The sequence below is a fragment of the Aythya fuligula genome, chromosome 18 (genome assembly GCF_009819795.1).
Source record: "Aythya fuligula isolate bAytFul2 chromosome 18, bAytFul2.pri, whole genome shotgun sequence".
Lineage (NCBI taxonomy): Eukaryota > Metazoa > Chordata > Aves > Anseriformes > Anatidae > Aythya > Aythya fuligula.
The window spans coordinates 10776421-10790247 of NC_045576.1; positions in this window are offsets into that span (position 1 = coordinate 10776421).

The following is a 13827-nucleotide window of genomic DNA, read 5'->3' on the forward strand; positions in this document are numbered from 1 at the left end:
AGGCTTCTGCTGAGACTCTGAAAGGTTTTTTTTTCTACAACCCATATCAGGGTATAATAATAGATACTACTTCTCACAAATGTTTTACATGGCATAAAGAGAATCTGGAGAGTCCCAAATGGCAGGGCCTTGTTATTAGTAGAAGTTAGGTGGCTTCATCGTTTGTGCAGCTCCTTGATGTTATCTATTTCCATGGAGCATTAAGATAAACAAACAAAACACCATTGAACATCTTTTTTTCCAAACAACCAACCAAATAAAATAACAGCTGCCAAACAGAAATTTTATATTAATCTGAATCACGAGATGAGATAGAAACTAACAGCACCAAATCTCAGAGGAACAGATACTGCTTTCCAGAAACCAGCTGGTGTTTGGTAGTCTAATTTTGAAACAACTTATTTATTTTATTTTTTTTTTTTTTCCTTTTCTCTCCCTGTCTCCCTTCTCAACCAAACCTAGAAGCAGAATTTCTGAAATGAGACAGGGAGATTCCTTCCTGGCAACATGTTCCAAATTCGAGCAAATGGCTTTGGCACATAAAAGTTCATTTCCAGCTGAAATGTCCAAGGAGAACCCTGATATCTGAAGGTCATGGTGTATCTGGAAGGGTCCTTAAGTAACCTTAATGCACCCTGAAGTGTGTCAGGGCAGGTGACCCCCTAGAGAAAGAGGGAGATAAATCACCATGAGAGCAGCTCCTTCGCACAGCCAGGAACACATTTTGGAAGGATAACGTGCGCACAAGCTCTGAAGCTGGAGCCTCTCTCCCATCCCCAAAGACATGGCTGGTACACAAACTCCACACATCTCGCCAGCCATGCGTGAAGACGCCCTGTTCATCCCTGTGCTCTCAGCCAGGGTGGTCGTCTGTGTGGAAAGCCTAAAGCAAACAAAGGCAAGCTGCAGCCAGATGTTGGGAGGCTTTCAGGTTCACTTAACGTTCCCGGGGTAGGCAGCCCATGCATGCCTGTGCTCCTCGCTCGGACGGATAAGCCCAAGCAGCCATACCCTTTAAAACCTTTCCCTTTGCAATGGAAATCACTGCTTACCTTTCCAGAACCATCTGAGCAAATACGGACCTTGCAGAAAACGTCAGCAATTCCTGATCCATCAAGGCTGTGCTAAACAAACCCGGCCGAACAATTTACAACTTGACCTCATGTTGTGCCAGTAAATGGATTCTGTGAAAGGCCTTTTCTTAGGTTAGTTATATTTTCATGGTGTATACACCAGGGTAAATTAGCCAATTCAACAGCTCCCCAGAATCCCCTTGGTTTTGCTTTTTACTGGGGAGGGGTGATTTTTACAGGACCTTGGTGGAGATTTCAAAAGGGACTTGTTGCAAATCCTTGAAGCTCTGCTTTATCTCCTTAGACAGAGAGCATTTTCTTCTTTGTCTGGGGCAAGAAATTTTGCTCTTCTGTGTACTGATGAATATTCTTGAGAATGACTTCTGAGTGATTCGTGATCAGATGTTGAAAAAAAATCAACTTATTTGTAAGTCCCATGTGATGGATTTGGACTGATTCCTCAAGAAACACATTTTAGAAGCCCCCCTAATATTTGCATGGAAGAAATTGTTGTTCTCAACTTGTCCTATGTCAAGAGGAAAATCAATTCTTGTGTTCAAAACTCCGTCTTGTACCAGATACAGAATCTGAGGGAAGCACACCATTTTCCTCTAAGAAAGAGGATTTAATAAGGTATTTCCTTAGAAAATCAGGATGACAGTTCTAGAGACGAATAAAAGACATGACACTGAAGGATAACTAGGGCAAAAATGTTACACAAACTGCTAGCATTTTTCTCATCTTCTGCTGATGACACTTCCATGTCATGTACCGTAACACAATGAGTTCAGGATTTGTTTTTGCACAATAAATCTCCTAACCCACATGTGGGAGACTCTGACATGATGTTTCTATAAATAATTTATTGTGAATGAACAAGTATGAATATAAATTCCTTCTTCTGTCTATATGCACAAATGCTCCACTACTTTTAGAGGTGACCAGAACCATCATTTTTTTTAACCTATAATAACATGAAGAAAAGAATATGGTAAAAACAGGGAAGACATGTCTGTTTGAGAATAATTTTGGAGCATTAGTATTGCTCCAAAATAGTGTTACAGGAATAGATATCCAGATCTAAGATGTTGATTGATGTAAGGCTGACGAAGGAGCTCTTTGTATATGTAAGAACTGTTTTGTTTCTATTCCATTTCTATGACCACATAGATGGGGTGATATAGGTAGTGTAAGAGTTTTCAGATATGTCTTTTCAAAAAGATCCTGCCAGTACAGACTGGAGTAATTTATTGTTCCCACAAGTTTGCCACACTACTTCTTGCGGAGTGTATCAGACATGGGGGCTGCCATTTCTTGTTTTGTGCTGCTTTGTGTTTCAGTACAAGTCAGTGACAGCTAAGTGTTAACTGGAGCTAAACACCTGCTTCATTCAGTGGGAAGAAGAGATCAGGAAGGTAAAATGATAGGAAACCACCAAGCATCCTTTCTTTCTGTTAGTGTTGATTGTCCCGTTTCATTTCCTCAACACTATGCCAATATCACTGCTGAAGTCATGCCATAAATGCCTCCAGTGCTGCCAGGTGTGTCTTATCCCCATAGCTGTGAGCACTATGATGTTGGGTTGGTTTCTGCTGGTCTCTGAGAAGCCCTAGGTAGTAGCTGGGTGCTCATCTCCACTACTGTCATCCATCAAGAGGAAATCTCCTTGTGCTTGAATGCCTATGGAGACATAGTGTGGTATAGCTGAGTAACGGTTGTCCTCTAGTCTTCAATAATGGTACAATATCAAAAATAAACACAATCATTAACATTAAATATTACCTTCATCGCTGTCATCTTAGTCACATGTACATTTAGCCACTTAAGTCATCCTTGAGACTGCTAGGAGCCTTGATGCATTTAAGATTTCCCTCATCAGAGATTTCAAAGTCTGCAGCTCTTGATAAATAGCAGAGGACCTACCCCAATGAATCAGATCAAGGCAAAAACCTCTACCATGTCTGAGAGAACAGCATATCCAAACACATTGGGATGATTAAGGAATACCATTCTTGTTTCCAAATTAACATTCACACTAAACAGTATATTTAAATCACAAAGGAGAAAGATGACGTAGTTTTTCCTGCAAAGAGATCATGAGTTTGGTCTCCCAATAATTCATGCCTGGATTACATTAAAATTAAACCACTAATTTCAAAGGCCTTCCTGAAAGACAATTTAGACTTCTCACACTCCTGGCTAACCAGCTAATGAGCATATATATGGCAGATTTAAACAGGATTAAGTCGTATATTTCTTGTGAGGTCCTCAGAGCTGCATCATTTTATGTTGCTTCCAGATCTGGTTCATGAACTACAGTTTGATGCCAGCAAGATGACAGTGAAACATAGAAACAGGTATCATAGCCAGAAAAACAGTGCTTTTAAGCAAAACAGTAATTTAGATTCATGTCCATGGCCCTTAGAAAGAGTTTACTATTCAAATCTGTAAATTATATGAATTTTCACACGAATAAATACATAAAGGATAAGAAATACATTGTTGGAATCTGAATGACAAGCAGCAATTAAGACACTAAGTTTTTAGCATACTTTTACTAGCACATATTTTCACTACTATATATTCTTCCTGTGTCCTCCTTATCCTTGCCTTCCTCCCCTGAAATGGGATTAGAGGTCCAGTGCAGAGCAGAAGGGAGAAGAGCACATCTGGGGCAGGGCGGATGCAGAGCACCGGACCGCGAGCTGCATTCAGGCTGCAATTCTCACGATCCCCAGGCTGAACTTTGTAAACAGACTTGGCAAGGATCCTTGCCTGGAGAAAATAGGCTCAGAGAAGGTATAAACAAATCAACAAAAACCTTCCTTTCCTTCTGCAGTCCCTCCTCTGCCTTGAACTCCAGGAGGACATCTGTCTGGTCCTTTGCAATTTGGCTGTGGTGACTTCTTCATTTCACGCTGAGAAAGGCAAATCATTTACATCTCTTTATTACAGTCCTGCTTCTGAATGGGGGGTAGAGCATGCACTCAGCAGCTCTGCAAAGGGGAGATGTTCATTCTGCCTCTGAATTAAAGTCCCAAGATTAATCTGCAAAGCTCAGGTGTGAATGAGAATGTGTTTCCATTGGAAATTGATTCTTTGTCTTTTATTTTAGAGTCAAGCTCCAGGTTTCTGAGTATAGACCAGAAATACCATGCACCCTAAACTTACATTTCCATTACATTTTTTATACATGCAACTAAATATGATGGAATATGTTCTCCACAGCTGCTGAGAATCCTCCTGGAGAACCAGAAGAAGACTTTTACAGCTGGTATAACTCAAAGCTAAAATTAACAAACTCCATACTACACGGGTGCAGCACTGATGTAGCAGTCAGTGAGAGTGTTGCTGGAGAACACCAAGTGTCTGTCAAGGTACCGAGTGTCCATCCTGAGGTGGTGACTCGTGCTCTTAGAGCAGTAAAGGGGACAAGAAAGGTCTCAGCATTTCCATGCAGAAGCCAGGTTAGGCCCTTTGAGCAATTCCTACTTAATGTTGACCATAGAATATGTTGGGATGCAGCCTGGCAATGTGAACCATGAAAAAAATACTGTCTTTGGTGGCAAAGCTGTGTCCTGCATACAAACAGGAGTGCTCAGACCCTCTGTTTGATGCTGATTTGCATTACAGAGGAAGCTGCAACATTGAGGGTGGAAAGAAAAAGCAAGTCAGACCTTTTTAATAAGCTAGTGAGCCACCAACGAGCTGCCCACCTTTTATTTACTGTAAGGCTCTGAGCCTCTATTTGGCGGCACAATTGTGTATCTCTGCACAATTACTACATTGCCTCTCCTCATTGCAGACAAAGAAGGGAAGGCATTCACTTGCTCCTGCCTGAAAGCTGCCTTCAGCTATTCGCGAAACCATAGATACATCTGCTTGTACCATCCAATCCCGGAGGTTTCCCCCAGAGGGTGAATATCCAGACATTGTCATTTCAGCACAAGAATCTGGATGCATTTATTAATCAACCTTTTTTGCTGAGTGGAAGTCTGGCTGGCCTCTCCTAGTATAGTCTAAATCCCTCAGTCTGTTTCTATTACAAGACTTACACAAAAGAACATTTTCTTCCACTCTTTCTTACAGAAATGGGAAGACTTGAATGCTTTTTTTTTTTTTTTTTATGGGTCTTCTTTTGACTGACTGGGATTTTTCATGGCTGTATCAGAAAGTTGGACATTCCCTTTTGTTTCGGAAGCATTCGGTGATGGATCACATTTTAATTGGCGTTGAGGTTTACAGAGAAAGGGAGCACCACAGGAAGTTATTAGAATAACAACACTACGCATCTGCACAGGAATTAAAACTGCAAATGTAGGGGGCATATTAATTGCTACCAAATGCTTTGTTTTGCTCCCCCTTCAAAAAATCCAGCTGAACAAAAATTTTACTTGATGTACATTTTTCTTGTCTTTCTGTTTCAGTAAAAATGTAAGTGATTAGATTTGTGTGATTTTAGCCTTGCATATAAAATTTCTTATACAGCATGTTTCAAAGCATTTACAAAGGAGATAAACACATTTGTTTTGACAAGAAGGAAACTGATGACTGCAGACAGATATGGCTTGTCCAAGACTGTTGTTCCCACAGTGAGACTCTGAGCATGGTCTATGCTTGTTCATGCCAAAGATGGTCAGAATGTTTTGCCTGTACTTTGTATTTTTTCCCCATGAAATAACTGATCAGTTGTCATAAAGCCATAATTCTTGTTGTTGCTGAAAATAGAATATGACGATTGTGAATAGTTTGTTATCTTTTAGTTGACATTTTAACCTTTTTTTTTAATAAAAATTAAGAAAAGCAGGAAGAAACAAAACAAATTTTGTTTGTAGGTATTCATAAACAATTTCAGCTGATTGAAAAGCTACTTTTTTCCTGTTCAAGAAAGAAGGCTGGAAATATTTTGCACAGCCCACCACAGAGGCTTCATTTCTTTTTGTCTTTATTTTATTATAACTCATTATTTTTCTCTGTTCCTCACTGATAATACTCCATAAGTTTTCCTTCATGGTAATTCCTAAAGGCAATGCCCTATCATCCATAGCTGTAAAAGGACATACCCGGAACAACTGGTGGCTTTTCTGGCAAGTATTATAATACAAAGAAATAACCTTAAATAAGTATTAGTTTTAATTTATATTGGAACACTCTTGTATTTGTCACACTACTACAGACAAGTAAAAAAAAAAATTTTTTTAAATCATACAAATCTATTTAATGTCATTGTTTGTCATTGTTTTACATTTCTACTACCATAACTACTAGCAGAACATGGCCATTAAATGTCTGTTAGGGCTTAGGTGCTATTTACTTAAGGCCTGGTCTTCAGCCAAATGTTTCCTTGAGAAAGCAAAGCTCTTGGGTATCTCCTTGGATTTGGTGATGCTTTACCAGAAAAACTACAGGAGACAGGCTATACTATTGGTTCTCTAGACAGAGAAATTTTCCTGTCAATAACAAAAAGAAAATTTAGGCTTCTTTTTTGCAGATACCAACTTGCTATGCAATCTATTGCTTTTCTTTCCCATCATGAACGTGGGAAATCCTGAAAAATGACTTACTTTTGCAAAGGACACAGGTGGATTGCTTGACATCTGCTGAAACTCTAACTATCATCAGCTGAAAATCAGCAGTTTATTTAGCTCTTCATGTGTATTTCACATACCTAAATATTTGTTCAGTTTCACCCCTGAGAGATAAGATTTGCATGCTTGGAGGTGATTTGACATTGGAAGAAGTCCCAAGAGGACACAAAATGCTACATGAAAAAGCACATCCATGCTATCAAAGCTTTACCACTTTGGTCTTCTTTGTGATCTCCTAATCTCTCTCAAGCTTCTTCAGTTTATTGGGCAGACAATGCAGACCTACAACCCATCAGCTTCAAATACCTTGTGACTGTCTCACGTAGAAGATCATAAAAAAGAAAGAGAAACAAATACATTTGTTTATGTCAGGCTGTAATTACAGAGGAGCACTTGAAAGGTGTAAAAGCCTGCACAGCTCTCCTCAGCTGTTGGCTTTACTCCCAGCTGGGCTTGGCTGAAAAATCTCCAGTGCACAGGTGGGATTTTAGTGAAATAAACAGCACCATGGGGATGTCAAGTGCTTGTTGATAAATTCAATCACAAGCTTCTCCATGTCCTGGTCTTCCTCTCCCATCTTGCACATCTGTGACTTTGGCATCAGGCCTAGAGGAAGGACACACAGCTGAAGCAAGGAGATCTAAGCCAAGAGAGCAGGCAAGAAAAACCTATATCAGATGGGATGCAGACAAAGACAGTGAAGAGAAAAAGAAAGCCCAGACCTTGGACCCTTCAAACTGAGAAGGCACCACAAAGGGTGTGCTCAGTTGGCTGGTGGAGCATTGCTTCTGTCCATGCTTCAAGTGGCAGACCTTTTTCTTTCAGGCCAAAAAGACAACGGGTTGTCTAAGTGGCATGTTTGGCACCTTGCTGTTTCACAGGATCACTGACTTTCCATGCCTGTCGACCCAACTGCTAAGCATGGTATTGTCAGCTAGGCTTTTTTGCTTGAACAAATACTTGCAGGAAGAATCCTGCCCTGTAAGTGTGTTTCCAGGCATTACCTCATAACAGTTGTTTCTAAATCTCCAATGTTTTCCCTGCTCAGAAGAATTTGCCTTTATGTGAGAGAATAAAAAGAAGTGACAGTAGGTGACAGCTGCAATGGGCTGTGTTTGCTGGGCACTCTGTTTTGTGTCACTGCTGAATTGTTCTGGCTGGGGGGAAGTAGGCAAACCACTGCCTCAGAGTTCCCCATGGGCTCTGAGGAACAGTGAAAAATATTGGGATCAGACGTCTGGCTCAGGACAGCCAGGAATTTTCAAAGCTTACTGCTGGGAAATGCTGATTCATCAAAACAAAACCCATTCATAGAAATGGGTTGGTTTTGTGAGTCTGGTGACTAAAAAAGGAAAGCTTTCACTGTGGGGTGAAAGTACATGTGGTAATCTAGATGAGGAGTGGAATCGAGCAGACTCAGTGGGCATGGGAAGTCAAGGGACCAACCTGTCCAGGGCAGCCAGGCACTCTGGAAGTAGGGTTTCAGCTTGTTCCTTCATAAAGGACGGTGTTATTTCAGACCATGCAACAGGAGCTAGGTGTTTAGGAAATAACACAGAGGAATTTCTATCTAGGATTTCCAGTTGAATTCATCTGTATCATAGGGATCTGAGTTCATAGGCTGGGAAGCAGATTAATTCTGATCATATCCATTAAACATTCCTGCTAAGAGCCAGTCATTCATCCCTCACTCTCAGCAAAGATTTTGAATTTTTTTGCAGGCTGATTCAGACATTTCTACAAGGAAGGTACTGAGACCTAGCAAAACAGTTTTGTGAACCTCACTCTAATGTTCAAATGGTGATATATAGGTCAGAGAAAGACAGCACACGTGCAAAAAGCCCGTCAGTCAAACTTGGAGAGACCACAGAACTGCTGGATAATGTTGGTTGGGAGAGTCTGTCTGCTCTGCCTGCACCTTCAGGCACAGACATCATCGGTCACATGCAGCTTCAAAGCTAAATCATGTTTCTCTGGGTCATATCCAGTTGAATTTTGAATAAGTCTGAGGATGGAGATCCCACAGCTTTTCTTGGTAATGTTTTTTGGTGTCTGACCATCTTTTTCTATTATTTAATTGACCCTTCCCTCATCCTCTCCCACTATTACACACAGTCATTTTCCAGTAGTGTCTGTTATCTACCCTGTCTCCTGTGGGAGCAATGCTGAATTCCTTTACTTCAGCACCAGTACAGTTATTGCAACACTTATGGTCATAGATAATGATCCCACACAGGAAGGGCACATTTATTCAGTTTCTTTTATTCCACCAGTTAATGGTGTTTATTCCCTGCATTTAATAGTTATTGGTCATTCTGTAACTTTCTTTTTGCACTGCTAAGCAGCCATTTTAAATCTCCAAAGATGCATCCACCTCTGGAACATTGCTGCACAAGACTTCATAATATTTGTCTATCCTAGTTTTTTTTCCTTTTTTTTTTTTTTCTTTAAAGTATTGTGATTTCATTATGACCACATATACATAATATTTTTTGCTATTTAAAAACTTTATAATATTTGAATTTCAATGTAGCAGTGAATAGCCTGACATGTATGAGAACCACTCAAAGCTGAATAAGATCTGCAGGACACAAATGTGTGCCGGCTCTCTTATGAGAGATGCTTTTTCTGACTTAGTGGGGTAAGTGTATTAACTTTGTAAAGGAGAATTGTATAACTTCATTGTCATTGTATAATATTGTCATTGTATAACTTCTGGAAGACCTGACATACAACAAAAGGAGTTACAATCTGTCTCTTCCTGGGTGTCAAATAATTTCTTAGAGCATTTCTTGCTATGGGTAACTCTTTTTCTTTCTGATGTGGTGTACTAGTTTGTTGTTACCAAGCCCAGATCTTTCAAAGGTTAAAGTATGAGGTCCGAGTTTCACCCTAAATGATGTGTGCATGAGACATGGGGGAGCCCAGGGCAGTGGGCCACATACAGGAACACCCGGGGAGGAACAGGGATGAAGGACCCTTCAGAAGCTCCTCTGTAAAGGTTTCTGGGTGAGCTGGAGCTATCTTAGCTCTTGCCCTACTGAGTCATACTGAAGGAGATGCCAAACTCATTAGCATATTTAGAGCCAGAGGATAATCAGAAAGGAAAACAAAAAAGGGAATGTGAACATTCAAAGCACTTTGTCATGCAGCGGGCCCTGTGCCAGGGCTTCCCCCCCACGCTGCAGTGCACATGCCTCCCGTGCCCCTCTCCCAGCCCCAGCACCCACCCTTGCTCCAGGACTACAAAGCCATCCTAGGGAAAAACCAACACCACTCCAGAAAAACAAAACAAAACAAAAGCCCCCCTTACAACAATAGTCTGTCAGGCATGATTTACTGTGCTAGCATCCACTGGGCAAGCTTCATTGAACAATCTCAATCCTCCAGGTTCCCACACTGGTTTGCTTTCCTGCAACTCAACGGGACACAAAGACACAAGTAGATGGGCAGTAAATAAAACTGATGTCTTTTGTGTCATTGTGTGGGGGCCTTTCTCTGGGGGAGGCAGAATAAATGAAGTGTGAAATGTGATATGAAATCAATTTCTTCTCTCGGGGGGCCGGGTAGGGAGAGAGTAGGTGGATTTTGTCATGGTTGTGGGCATGCCCAGCAATACATTTTTTCACCATTTTATTTAGCTTGTTGAAGAAAACCACACTTCTCTTCTGCATTTGCCCAAGTTGGCACTTTTTTTCCCATGTACGTTCAGAAGGATCTCTATATGTGCCTCTCGATCTGCCTTAGTATATAGGACAGAATGGCCATTCTTCTGTAGGAACAAGGTTGCCCAAGGCCAGATGTGTATCTGGGGGTGAAAGGGGGCCTTCTCTTCCCTGTGCTTCAGTCATCAGAGTTTGGTGCTCAACTTTCTGTCTTTGGCACTGGCTGTATCATCACCTTACTACTCCCCTCCAAAAGGTCCACGCTGGAACATCAGAAAGGCTTTTGGTGGAGAAACAAACACTACACACCAAACAGCGTGTCCTCGCCCCAAATAAATGTGAGCAGCTCTGTAGGCGTCAGCAGAGACTGAGAACTTGATCGTGTCCAAAGCTGTGGCTTCCATGTATGGTTGTTTTCTTTTCATTTTTTTTTTCTTTTTTTTCTTTTTATTCAAGTTGCTTCTGATGTGAAGTGTGGGAATTCTGCAGTTACACAAAAATGATAAAGAAGAGGAAATCAAACATGATACTTTAGATATGCCAGGGAAAAAGAAGAGTGACATATCTATACTGTGTATACAGATGAGATATTCTAGGAATAAACTGCCAAACAATATCATAAATGAAATAACACTGAAGTGTTATTCACTAGCCTCACTAGCACTCTCCCACAACAGCCCCCCCTCCCTGGACTTGCTGCAATAATACTGTCTGCTGCTTGCATTCAAGCTGCAGGATGATTTAAAATTAAGTTGCTACTATAAGAGTCTCCTCTTTTCTCCTGTAAATATTTGATTTTTCTGCTCCTTTTCCACCCCCAAATTCTCCTGAGGCACACAACAGTCCAAGCTCGGTTTTGCATCATTGTCAGCTAAAAGCTGTGGTCTGAAGCCTGAGACTGCCCGCGACTGCTCAGCTCGGAGGGCTGCCCGTCAGCTGGGGCAGCTCCATCTCTCCTGTTTGTCTGGCTCCCACCGTCCCAGATTTTATCTCCACATATTTGTGCTAAGCCCCTGTGTCACTGCACAGTAAACAGCGGGGGATGATCCTTTCCAGAAAGTGCTGCATTTCATCAGCAACTTTTACTTTTTCCGTGGAGCTTCACAGGGCTCAGAGAAGTTTGGAGGCACACTCCTGAAAGCTGGATTCACACCTGGGCTGGTTTGTACCACTCAGGAAATAGCAAGCAGCTTTTAAGCTAATTGAACAGGTTGTTTGACAGCTGCTTTCTATCGCTGACACTACAGAAGGACCAGAGCACCCTGGGCTGGCTCTGCCAAGGCAGGGCTAGCCGGGTGGGCTCGGTGGGCACTGCTTCCTCTCTGCAGGATCAAAGCACCTGCCTGGGAGGATCCAGCCCATCCCAGCACAGCACCAAGCTGGGCTCATTCCCTGTCTGAGGGCTGCAGAGGGACCAGTCACTTTGACACCATCCTTTGCACAGTGGAGGTAGCCAGGAAGGATCTTGCCATGAGAGAATTGCTCTGAGATGAATCAAGATGTGCAGTAGAACACAGGATTTTTTCTGCTGCTGTATTTCTTTCCCTGTTTAGCATCACACACCTGATGGATTGAGGAAGATGCTGCAGTGTGACTGTTAAATGTTAGCTGTCACACCTCTTAATCTGGTTAGGATGCTTTGTTTGATTTGAAAATTGGAATATAAAGTACAAGCATGCCACTAGAAATCTTCACATCAGCTTTAGAAAAGCCACTTTTTTTTTTTTTTTTCTTTCATTGCAGGACTTGCATCTATCTCCATGCAATTGCTGTTACGCTGATGTGTTATAACCAAACACTTCTGAACCTCTGTAACACCTGCACTTGGTGCACTTGGTAACTGATAGCAGCAACGAGGGCAGTGTCCACAGTAGGTGAGAGTGCGAGTTCTCCTGGGGAATAATTCAGGGTGTTAGATTGCTTCTGCAAACCATGGCAGCCTGATAAAGGCAGTGGTTTCTGTGCTCAGCACATTGTTAGCTCCCTCACCAGATGGAACAGATTAGCTGGGCCCTGCAATGTTGTTAAATAAAATACGCAAAAAGAAAATACAATTATTGCTAAAGTGAAAACATACCGCATGGGATTATTAAAGGAGCAAGATGTTTTACATTTTAAGGATGTTCTTCAGGGTTTTTTTTTCCATCCTTCATGTACCAAAACCTTGCAAGGGTAGTGTTAAACTTTTCCATCTGATCTCACGGAGCTCTCACACTGCAGAACGATGTCATCGCCATGAGGGATGGGGCTGCCCTCCTTGGCTAAGACCTCAGGCTCCCACTCTGGGGATCCCAGGGGTCCATGTCCCTGCTGGCACCTCCTTCACCCAGCACCAGACACATACTGCAGCTGGGGCTTGTCCACTACCTGATGTGCAAGTTTCTTCTGCTACCCCTCCCAGGCCAACAGTCATTATGGATTTTAGTAATTCCATCAAAGGACCATTTTAAAAATAGTCCACAAACTTTCTTCACCACTTTGGGTTGGAGTTGTTTACTAATTGCAGGAATATGCAAGAAGATGGAGTCAGAAAATGGATAATATGAGGGCTGGAGTGAGTATTGCTACAGAAAACACAGCCAGGTTTAAAATAGCGTGGGGGATTCGTTAATGATTCCCCTGCTCAAAGAGTTAGGCAGTGCTGGGTTAATGAGTTTATTTGAGCATGTGCTTAATGGCTTTTCTGAATCTGGCTACAGGAACGCAATGCCTTGCAGACACTTTCAGGTGTCTGATGATAATAAATCACTTTTGAAATGGCCTTAGGAAGGGAGTTTTAAATTAAGCTGCATCCATTAATGTTTGAGGTCTCTCCTGAGCATCGCTCGATCTCCTTAATGTTCCTCAACCTAAATCATCTCATTAATGATGTATGAAAACTCTATTCAGCTCCTTGAAACTGTTCTCTTCCATTTGGCTTTTAATGATGGGGGAGAATCCTGGTGTTTGGTGACTGATGACAGAACTTCTCCTCAGAAATCCAGACTGCCTTTTCACCGTGCTGTCCCTCACTGGTGTCCAACTGCTGGAAATGAGCCCCTCTGGGAGTGAGCTTGCAGGGGATGCTGAGCACAGCACATCTGGAGCACAGAACTACTGCAGTGCACACAGCTGGGGAGGGCAGCAACGTAACCAGTGGCAACAAAACAAAATAATTTGAAAGCACATATATTAGACAGCAATTGCTAAACATAAAAACAATACACAGAAATCCCTACTTTAAATAAATTTTTCTTTAGCCACATGGAAAATTCTATCTGCATTAACTTAAAAATGTCAGTCAAGTTATATTACAGAAAATTGCAGAAATTAGTGGAGACCCTCATACCTCCAAAGATTGTTCTAGTTAAATTATTTTGCAAACAGGAGAGTGGGAATATTTGCTGATGGCTGGCCAAAAAAATTCAGAAGTGATGGAAATGTCTTTAGAATAGAACACAAATTTCAACTGATTTTTATAAGGTGAGCTATGTACCTTCAAAAGAGCAATGCTTTTTTAAT